Below are 10,360 nucleotides of genomic sequence, written 5' to 3' on the forward strand. Positions count from 1 at the left end.
CACCCACACAAGCCCCACCCATGCAAACCCCACCCACAAAAGCCCCACTCACAAAAGCCACATCCACACAAGCCCCATCCACACAAGCCCCACCCCCCCCCCCGTGCGCCCCCACCTTTGACCCACCCTTCCCCACACACACACACACAGGGAGGGGAGGGGGTGGGATGAGGGGGTGAGGGGTCGTTGGGGGAGCGCACCTCCCACTCCCCCCCCCTTTGCATTTCCTTTATTCCTTTTTATTTAATTATAATTAAATAATTGAGAGCAAAGCAAATATAATTAATCAAGATTGAAAATATTAAACATTTTTCTTTGGGTAAATATTCAGTTGCAAGAATGGACGATCTTTCCCAGCAGTCTGCTTCAGATGTCCTGTGATTTTGAAACTCGATTAACATATTCTGTTCAAAACAAAGAGTGAAGAACAATTAGAGTATATAATGATGATTATATTATGATATTAATAAAATAATAAATATAACATTTACCTCCAGAAGATTGAGTTTTGTGTACATTTCATCCAGATGATCATTTAAACTGAAACAAGTTGAAAATGAGTCATCACCCCCATTGAATTACAACATTTCTCCATTGCGAAATCAAAGTTGCGAAATTCACCCATGTATGATTCAGTTTTAATGCTGAAAATAAAAAGCAAGTAGTCAAAAATTACCACCAAGTTGTGGTATTGCTTTTAAATTAATTACCACCATGCCAAATAAAAGGTTGTGTATGAGGTGAACAGAAAGAGACAGACGGAGACAGAGACAAATATAGAGAGACAGAGACAAACAGAGAGAGAGACAGATAGAGAGACAGAGAGACAGAAAGACAGAAAGACAGAGACAGATAGAGAGACAGAAAGACAGAGAAAGACACACACGCACGCACACACACACACACACACACACACACACACACACACACACACACACACACACACACACACACACACACACACACACACACGAAGACAGAGACAGAGTGATAATTCCTCAGCTTGAACTCGGCATCAAAGGACGTTAGAGAATTTCTTGCCATCCAAGAAAAATATCATTCATTTCTTTCTGAAACGAATAAATGTCTTCAAGAAAGTCGTTTATTTTTATCCATTCCTCGTGATATTTAAATAACTCATTTTTAACATCAGTTATTAATGATGTTCTTATTGGGGACAACCTGTTGGAAAAAAGATATGCAATAATTATTGGTTGTATTGTGATTTAATTGTTTTAAACAAGAAATATAACAAGCAGTCATAGACTGGTACTTACGAAATCGTCAACTTGACCTCTGACCTTGTCTAATAAAAAGCTGTCTCTAGAGAAGGGAGTAACGCAAACCAGAAGTTTCTACGATGATTCTGTACCAAACCATCAAAAATCGTAACGTCGACCGAAGCAAAAATCTCCATTTCTGCACGCAATTATTTAATATTATTTTATCAAAGTCAGAAAACCGTAATATTTGGCCATCCACCAACAATCTTTAAATAATCTGACGGCTTAGCGAGTCAGGCATGCGACGATAACCTTTATTGGGATAAAAAAATGACTTTTAAACACCATCTTTATCGAAAACACCATCAGCGCGCACACGGAAAACCTTTACGTGATCAACGACGCCTTTGCTCGAGCGTGCTGCACCACGTGACGAGCTGTGACACGGCGAGTGAAATATTTTTTATACAATCTTAAAACGTCTCCAAAACATCCGATTTTACCAGAATTTCGACAACCGAGTTTTAAGCGTCCAAAGCGATCGCAAAAACCGAAGACAAAACTAAAATCGAAGTTAAACCGAACTCGTAACGTCGACTGAAGCAAAAATACTCCATTTCTCCACATGAATTTATGGAATTATGTTTGACCTCACTGTGACCTTGACCTTTGACCGATTTTGACCAAAATCTGATCATTGCTAGCCATCACCCTCCTGAATCACTTGATCTAATTTGACAGGGGTAGCTTCTTCCGTTCTCGAGTTATCGTGCCTACAAACAAACACACAAACACACACCCAAACAAACACACAAACACACAAACAAACACACAAACAAACACACAAACAGAGGACGGAAGTCATCAATATACTTACGAAATCTTTAGATTTCGTAAGTAATGAATTAGGTTGAGACCTCACCTGTCATCTTGAGAAAACGATTGATCTGCAAGGTTGTAGTAAGAATCTGAACGCTCCATTTTCGTAATAAAACACGAACGGCACACAAGTTGCTTATTTAAACCAACTTGATGATGTAATGGGAGATTCCACAACAATATTTTTTCCAGGTTTTGTTTCGGGAAATGACATGGGAAATGACCTCAGAATTTTTTTGGCTTGGCTTGGGCAAGGCAGCTTGGCTGACTCCAAAACGACTAATTTTTACACGAAAATGAAACATCTTGCTTTGAATGATTTTTGATAAAACCTACGTTTAAAAGCTGTTTTAAGCTAAACTTTGTTCTGTTAGTGTTCTGATGATTTAAGATATAACCATGAGAGACATGGGCTCATTTTCACGGCACGACTGTGTTCTAAAAACACTTCCCGTTTTTCCAAAACTCACCCTCACAGTCCTTTCTTTCATGCTTGAAGAGATAAAGTGAACATAATAGAAAAATTAAGTTATTCCCTGAAGTAGAACATGTACAAATATTCATTGCTTCCCTCTTTGAGTGAAATGAAAATTTAAAAGGAAAGAAGTGCTTTAATCAGTAAGTTTCAATTTTACATTTGCTTGCATGGAAGGGGGAGGAAATCAATCTCCTATTTTGGGCTTTTGGGGCTTAAGTTAGACAGTTTTTCCCTTTTCCCCTATTCATTTGTATAGCTGCCTCAGAACCATCAGAGCGGTAACCATTATCCTCAACTGGTAACCATCAAAGCGACCAAACCAGTAGTAGGTGTAACCACCCACCATGTTCTCACCATAATCCGGTTTCCAAATTTCAGAGAGTGCTTCATTTCCAATGTTCAAAGGCTGGAGCTGAGATGATAGCAGAGACAGATGATCATCCTGTTTTAGTGATAGGACATTTCTGACACCCAACTGAAGGGACTGCCTCAGGTTAATCTGAGTAGACCGCCATCTGGTTGTACCACCCAAAACACCACCGCAATCTGACCCAGGAAAGTTAGCGTGTGCTTTTCCTCCTATCAGCAAAGAATGGGGGGGGCGAAGGCTTTGCCCCAATCCCGTCATCCGTTGTGCTGCTCTATGAAGGGCAGCTGCACAGGGGGTACTCCAACGGAGTGGATTTTCAGTTTTCTTTGCGTTGATTGTGTGTTTTGCGGAATAAAGTGTTTCATGGGGGCCGAAGTGCAAATCCTACCACCAACCTCCTAAAAAAAAAGGTAACCCAACTGCAGGATGACATCTGCAGATGCAGTTGGGTACCAGATATGGATAGCCATTGGCTCACAAGGAGCTCCTCTGACCTTTGAGAGTATTAGGTGAGGGTAGGAATATTACGTACTTGTACTGTACTCTGCAATAAATAGAAAACACAAGACTTAGCTCAGGACAATGATGATGCTGTTAGAGTGAGGAGTAGGGAGGGGGAGATGGGGAAAGGGGGAGCAGGGTGAGGGGAAAGATGATCTGGGAGGGGTAGCAGGTGGGATTCAGCAATCGGAAGAGCAGCATTAGCTTTATGATGAGGTCTCCTGCAGCATTTCCACATAGAAGGGTAAGACGATCCTTAACCACCTTACCTTGAACCCGGGAGCAGATCTTTCCGGCTTGGAGAGGAAGGTGTCAGATGGCATCCTCTTCCAGAATAATCAAGTCTCATAAGCGTTAAAGACCTGCTTTGGCATAAATCCATTCACCTTGATTAGTTCCATGAGCTGCAGTGGGTAGTTTTTCACAGCATCATGGTTTGCCGATGTTGTTTTCCTGACTAATTTTACGTGATGGAGGCCGAATCCACTTTTGAATTTCTCAAGCCAACCCTTGTTGGCATGGAACTTGTGGACAGCCGTTATTGAACTGCAGCCTTCAGTTGCCTCGTGGAAAAGTTGAGGGAGGGGAAGGGGTGGGGTGGGTGTCTGGAGGGGGGAGGTTTGGGGGGGATGTTGTGGGAGGGGAATGGGTGGGGCCTGGAGGGTGGGTGGGGTGGAAGGAGGCAGGGGAAGGATTGAGGTGGGAGTACTGAGGGAGGGGTGGGAGGAGGAGGAGGGAGGGGAAGGGATGTAGTATGAGTCCGGATGAAAGGCGGTAGGGTGGGAGGAGGCACGGGGATGGTTGGGATGATGGAGGGGAATGGTTTGGAGGAGGGAGGAGAAGAGGTGGGAGAATTAGGAACTCGGCATTACAGGCAATCCCAGGATTGCCAGGTACCTTTTCTTGGATTAAATTTGGCAATTTTCTGTGTGTATATGTGTGTGTATACTCGTATGTGTGTATGTCTGTATGTGTGTATGTGTGTGTATATGTCTGAAAATATTGGAAAAAACAAGGCTGGGCTTATCTCCACCAAATTTTGCATCCGTGTTGGTAGAACGTAGTGTCAGGTCATGGGCAAAAAAAAAAATCTCCCTCCTACGATGGGTGGGGGGGGGGGGCGAGACGACTTCCATTTTTTGTCAGTAAACATGCCACAGTGCAAGTTGTTTACTGAACCCTGCTGCAGACATGGGGGATTATTAGCCATGGCACAAAATATATTTGCCGTACCTCCCACACTATCCCCCCCTCCCTTCGCCCCCCCCCCCATGGTTGCTCCCGAAGAGAGTGGCTGTTTCAAGTACAATAAATACTGTATGTGGACAAAAATAATAAAAATAAGCAATTTTGGATCGTGATAAACACAAGTCTTCTAACTAATTAGAAAAATGTTTGGCATGTAAGTTTTGGTGTTTCATTTCAAGATAAATTTTGAGGGTATAACATGGTGATTAAAAAGTTTATTATATTTGCCTATTTTGCTCTTAGATATTGTATTTATATTCTGCTGACTTTAATTTTACAATAATTAAATTGGAGGAATAATTTTTTTAATGTTAAATTGTATTATCCAGGCTGATAGGATAGCTCAGAGGCATGTCCTCACCTTTGAGCTGCCTTATTTCGGTTAAAATCTCAACCTGACTATAAACTATCAATTTGTGTTTCACAGTCAGGGGATTGTATCAATTAGTGTACCATACATACTATACGATGGGATGTAAATCTGGAGACTTGTCTGCCAGCAATGGTTACTGGTAGATGTTAATGCCGCTGACCTGAAGCTGCGGACTCCAAACTAATGGGACATGGATGTATAATAATGATTAGAAAGTTATGTGCTGCATGTTTTTCCACTTGTGGTCGTATTTGACAAGGCCATCGTTATACCCATTCAGTGCATAACAGATAGTTTGGCAAGCAGAGAAATTAGCTGTTACATGTAGTTGTAACCACTGCTGAATGCTAACCTATTTAGTGAGAACATCACAACCATTGTAAATAGGACAACTGTGTGATGGTTATTTCTTTCCTAAAACAAGCTTTTCTATGAAGGTCATCCCATAACTCACTGTTAAGTGTCCTTGAGTGAATTGTTGTCCAGTTGAGCTATGGTGTTGAGTGAACAGAGTTTGATTGTCATCCATCCAACTAACCATCATAATGTCTCATAGCCTGTTTATATTAGTTGCATGTTGCTGTGTTTCCTGTGGAAGAAAGACCAATGATTCATGCATCCGGCAGCAACACCATATGCTCCATATAAATGGCTATACAGATGAGCACAGCAGGAAGAGTGTCTGCCGAACATCAATTGCCTGAACACCAAGCACCTTATAAGGTGTGTCTGGAGCAGTCTCCATGCTTAGAGGTAAATATGTGAACCGTGTGTATGGGTTTTTCAGGACAGTTCATCTTGTGACGGAAAAGGTAATGTGACAATTGCTACTCAAACTCTCATATTCAATCCAGACTTCTCGTTTCCATCGCAATTACTGTCACAGTGAAGGAACACTCTCTTTTGGGATTTGTTTTGTTGAACTTTTGATATATAAGATATTTATTATTGTCATTATTTTAAAAGAAAACATTTTTTGCTTGTCTTTTTGGCTATTCCGTGTGTGTGTGTGTGTGTGTGTGTGTGTGTGTGTGTGTGTGTGTGTGTGTGTGTGTGTGTGTGTGTGTGTGTGTGTGTGTGTGTGTGTGTGTGTGTGTGTGTGCGCGCGCGCATTGTTTTGTCTGGCTTCCTTCTTGGGACTACGGTGAGGTAATTGTTCTGTATTTTGATTATGTTTAATTGAAAGAAAAAGATTGTTTGGATTATATTAAGGCCCTTTATCAGTCCTTAGTCTTGCCCACTTTGACCATCATATGGCATCCATTAAAATTAATTCAAAAGGCTTTATCTAAAATCCATCCTTCCAATTAAATTCCTTGTTGAGATAGAAAATTGCCTTGCTCACATTCACATGCCTGCCTGGTAATTGGTTCCCATACTCCACCCCCTCCCCAATTGCTCTTGAAGCTTCTGCACTCTGATTGGCTGTGTAAAACCATCAAGACGGAAAGCGGAGCAAAAACCATGCCCACTACTTGATGGAATATAAACACAGTCTCTTCATTAGGAGATCCGAGCGGTACATGCCAGTTCTGGTGTTTAAAGTTTGCTCCAAAATTTGTGCCAAATTATCAAATGCAATGACACAGTATGACATCATCATGCTATTTCTGTTGGTGCCATCTGCTTTGACATATGTATGATGTAGTATTAAGCCTTTCCTAAGGGCACTCTCATAGCGGATGTCTTGTGTGTCTTATTGTTGTTCATGAATTACCCGATTACAAGATGGCTGAAATAATGTGATGTCGGGGTGAGGGGTGGAGTGTATATGTGTATATGTTTGTGTGTGTGCGTGTGTATATATGTATATATGTATGTATATATATATATATATATATATATATATATATATATATATATATAAATATATATATAAATATACATATATTTCACTATCATTGAGGAAGACCAAGAAGAAGGCTTATTTGTTCGAAAGCTTGTCACCATAAAGATCGTCCAGAAGCTCCATCCATGACCAATTTAATTTCGTCTCCTATACTATAGATATATATATATATATATATATATATATATATATATATATATATATATATATATATATATCTTCTCCTCTTCTTCATCTTTCGGCTGCTCCCGTTAGGGGTCGCCACAGCGGATCATCCGTATGATCCGCATAGTGATTTGGCACATGTTTTACGCCGGATGCCCTTCCTGACGCAACCCTGGTCGCCTCTTACGACACAGGGATATGGTACACCTATTTTAACCGGGGTATACACCGGCCCAGTATACTGGTACTCATTTCGCCGACCTTCGAAGGATGACAGGCTGAGTCAACCCCCTGGTGTATTAATTCAGTGACCCAATGGGGCTTGAACTCAGGACCTTTTGGATCCCAAGCCGCTGCCCTAACCACTGAGCCAACATCAGGCTTAATATATATATATATATATATATATATATATATATATATATATATATATATATATATATATATATATATACACACACACACACACACACACACACACACACACACACACACACACACACACACACACACACACACACACACACACACACACACACACACACACACACACACACACACACACACACACACACACACACACACACACACACGAGGTCCATCTAAAAAGTAACAGGACTGAGCTTGCTGTGTGCTCCACTTACAAAACTTGAATGAACGGGTTGCGTCACAGTCTTTCACAACATTCCAGCAATATATATGATCGGTGATGGTTGACTGCGCTCATTGTGTGATTTTTTACAGGTCGTGCTTTCCACGTTGTCAAGTCTGAGTCGTCGTGCTTTGGGTCGTGAGCAGAGAGCCAATCTGAAGTTTCTTGCCAAGCTTGGCAAAACACCTTCCGAATCCTCGCAATGTTGCAGCTAGTCTATGGGGAAGAAACAATGTCACGTACATGCGCATTTTAATGGCACAAGAGGCTCAAAGAGGGACAGGAAGAGGTTGAAGATGATCCATGGTCTGGGAGACCTTCAATGAGCAGAACGGCAGACAACATCGAGCGTGTGAAGCAGATGATGCGTGCAGATCGTCGACTCACAGTGCGGATGATTTGGTGCGTGCAGATCGTCGACTCATAGTGCGGATGATCGGGTGTGTGCAGATCATCGACTCACGGTGCGGATGATTGCTGAGGAACTTTCCATCAACAAGGACACTGTCTGGAGCATCATCACTGAAAATCTCGAAATGCGCAAGGTGTGTGCAAAGATGGTCCCCAAGCTGTTGTCCGAGGACCAGAAACAGCAAAGAGTCACTGTCTGTCAAGATATTATCGAGCGCCTCGAGGACGATCCAGACCTGCTTGGGAGAGTCATTACTGGTGATGAATCGTGGATATTCGAATACGATCCCGAGACCAAATGGCAGAGTCGTCAGTGGAAAAGTCCGGCGTCACCAAGACCAAAGAATGCAAGGATGTCGAAGGTCAAGGTGATGCTCATCGCGTTTTTTGACATCAAGGGCATCGTACACTTCGAGTTTCTACCACAGGGTCAAACAGTGAATCAATATGTGTACAAGGAGATCCTCCGGCACCTCATGAGATCAGTCTGGGACAAGAGGAGGGATCTGTGGGAGAACAATGCCTGGGTGCTCCACCTTGACAACACCCCTGCTCACAATGCCCTGAGAATCTGACAGTTTCTGGCGGAGAGGAACATGCCAACTTTGGAGCAACCCCCATATTCGTCAGACTTGGCCCCTTGTGATTTTTCCTATTTCCCAAGCTCAAGGGGACCCGATTTCCTGATGTGGAGGCCATCAAAAGGGCCATGATGACGGAGCTCCGGAGGATTCCAGAAGAAGCCTTCCGGGGGTGCATCGAAGCATGGAAGAAGAGGATGGACAAGTGTGTGAGACTGGAGGGAAACTATTTTGAAGGGGACAAGCTGTGATTTCAATATATTTTTTGGAATAAAATCTCTTTGAATTCAGTCCTGTTACTTTTTAGATGCACCCCGTGTATATATATATGTATATATATATATATATATATATATATATATATATATATATATATATATATATATATATATATATATATATATATATGATTTCCTTCGAATGAGCAGGATAGAATGAACATCATAAATATATGTGGAAAAATTACAGGCCCAGACCAGGAATCAAACCCAGGGCCTCTGGCACACCATACCAGTGCTCTGCCATCTGAGCTATCTGGGCAACCCACGGGCTGAGGAACGCAATTCCTCCACATATATAAGTGCCACTCTCTTTCCCCCACTGCTTTCAGGGCACTCGCTGCCAACCATAGGAGCAGCAAGGGCCTGCTCTTAAGAGGGGCTTCCCCCTGCGGGGGGAAACATCCATGTCCACTACTAAACACCACAGGTGCCATAGAATATAATTAGAAATGAGCAGGATAGAACCAACATCATCTTCTTCTTGCATACGGTGTGCACAGCCTACAGTTTTAGGTCAAGGGTCGACATCCAGGCCAGGGCAGCATCAGTTACTGTGTGGATGGCTTTAATGCCACCAGAGAAAAGCCTCAGCGAACAGTCATTCACAATGTGTGGGATGGTCTGGTCTGGATATCCACAGTTGCAAGCAGGGCTCTCTGTCATCCCCCACGTATGCAGGTGATGGGCTATTCTTGCATGGAGGGTGCGGATCTTGTTCCGAGTTCGCCATTGCTTGCGAGGGAGGTCAAATCCGGGTGGTTTCACTGTGGGGTCTGTGATGACCTCTTTGTTATTGATGTTGGCATCTCCCCAGGCTCTGCACCACTCAGTCTTCGAGTAAAAGTCTTCAAAGGACTTGACTGAAGACCAGAAGGGTTTGTGGGACTTCAGGTGCTTGTTGGGCAGGTTGTTCAAGTCATCATGGATGGGAAGGTCAGGGTTAGCCTCGATGGTGCACAAATCCTTCAGCATCCTCTCCCTTCTGCCGATGCTGGGAGGGGCGAAATGAGAGAGGACAGGGAGCCACTGAAAAGGTGTTGACTTAAGCGTGCCTGTGATGACTGGCATTGCAGAGTTAAGGACAGTGTCAACTCGTTTGGTGTGGCAGCTTTTCACCCAAGCTGTTGAGCAGAACTCGGCTCTTGAATAGACTATGGCGAGGCTTGTGGTACGAAGAGTATGTGCATTGGATCCCCAGCTGTTGCCTGCAAGTTTCCTGATGACGTTGACTGTTGCTTTCAGTTTATCAGCCACCCTCTTCAGGTGTTCATGATAGTTGAGGGTGCGATCCAGGGTGACTCCAAGGTACTTTGTGGATTCCTCATTCTTCACCGGCTTGCCACAAAATG

Source organism: Eptatretus burgeri, chromosome 5, assembly GCF_056783735.1.
Source record: "Eptatretus burgeri isolate ZD-2024b chromosome 5, Ebu_testis_v1, whole genome shotgun sequence".
Taxonomy (NCBI): Eukaryota; Metazoa; Chordata; class Myxini; order Myxiniformes; family Myxinidae; genus Eptatretus; species Eptatretus burgeri.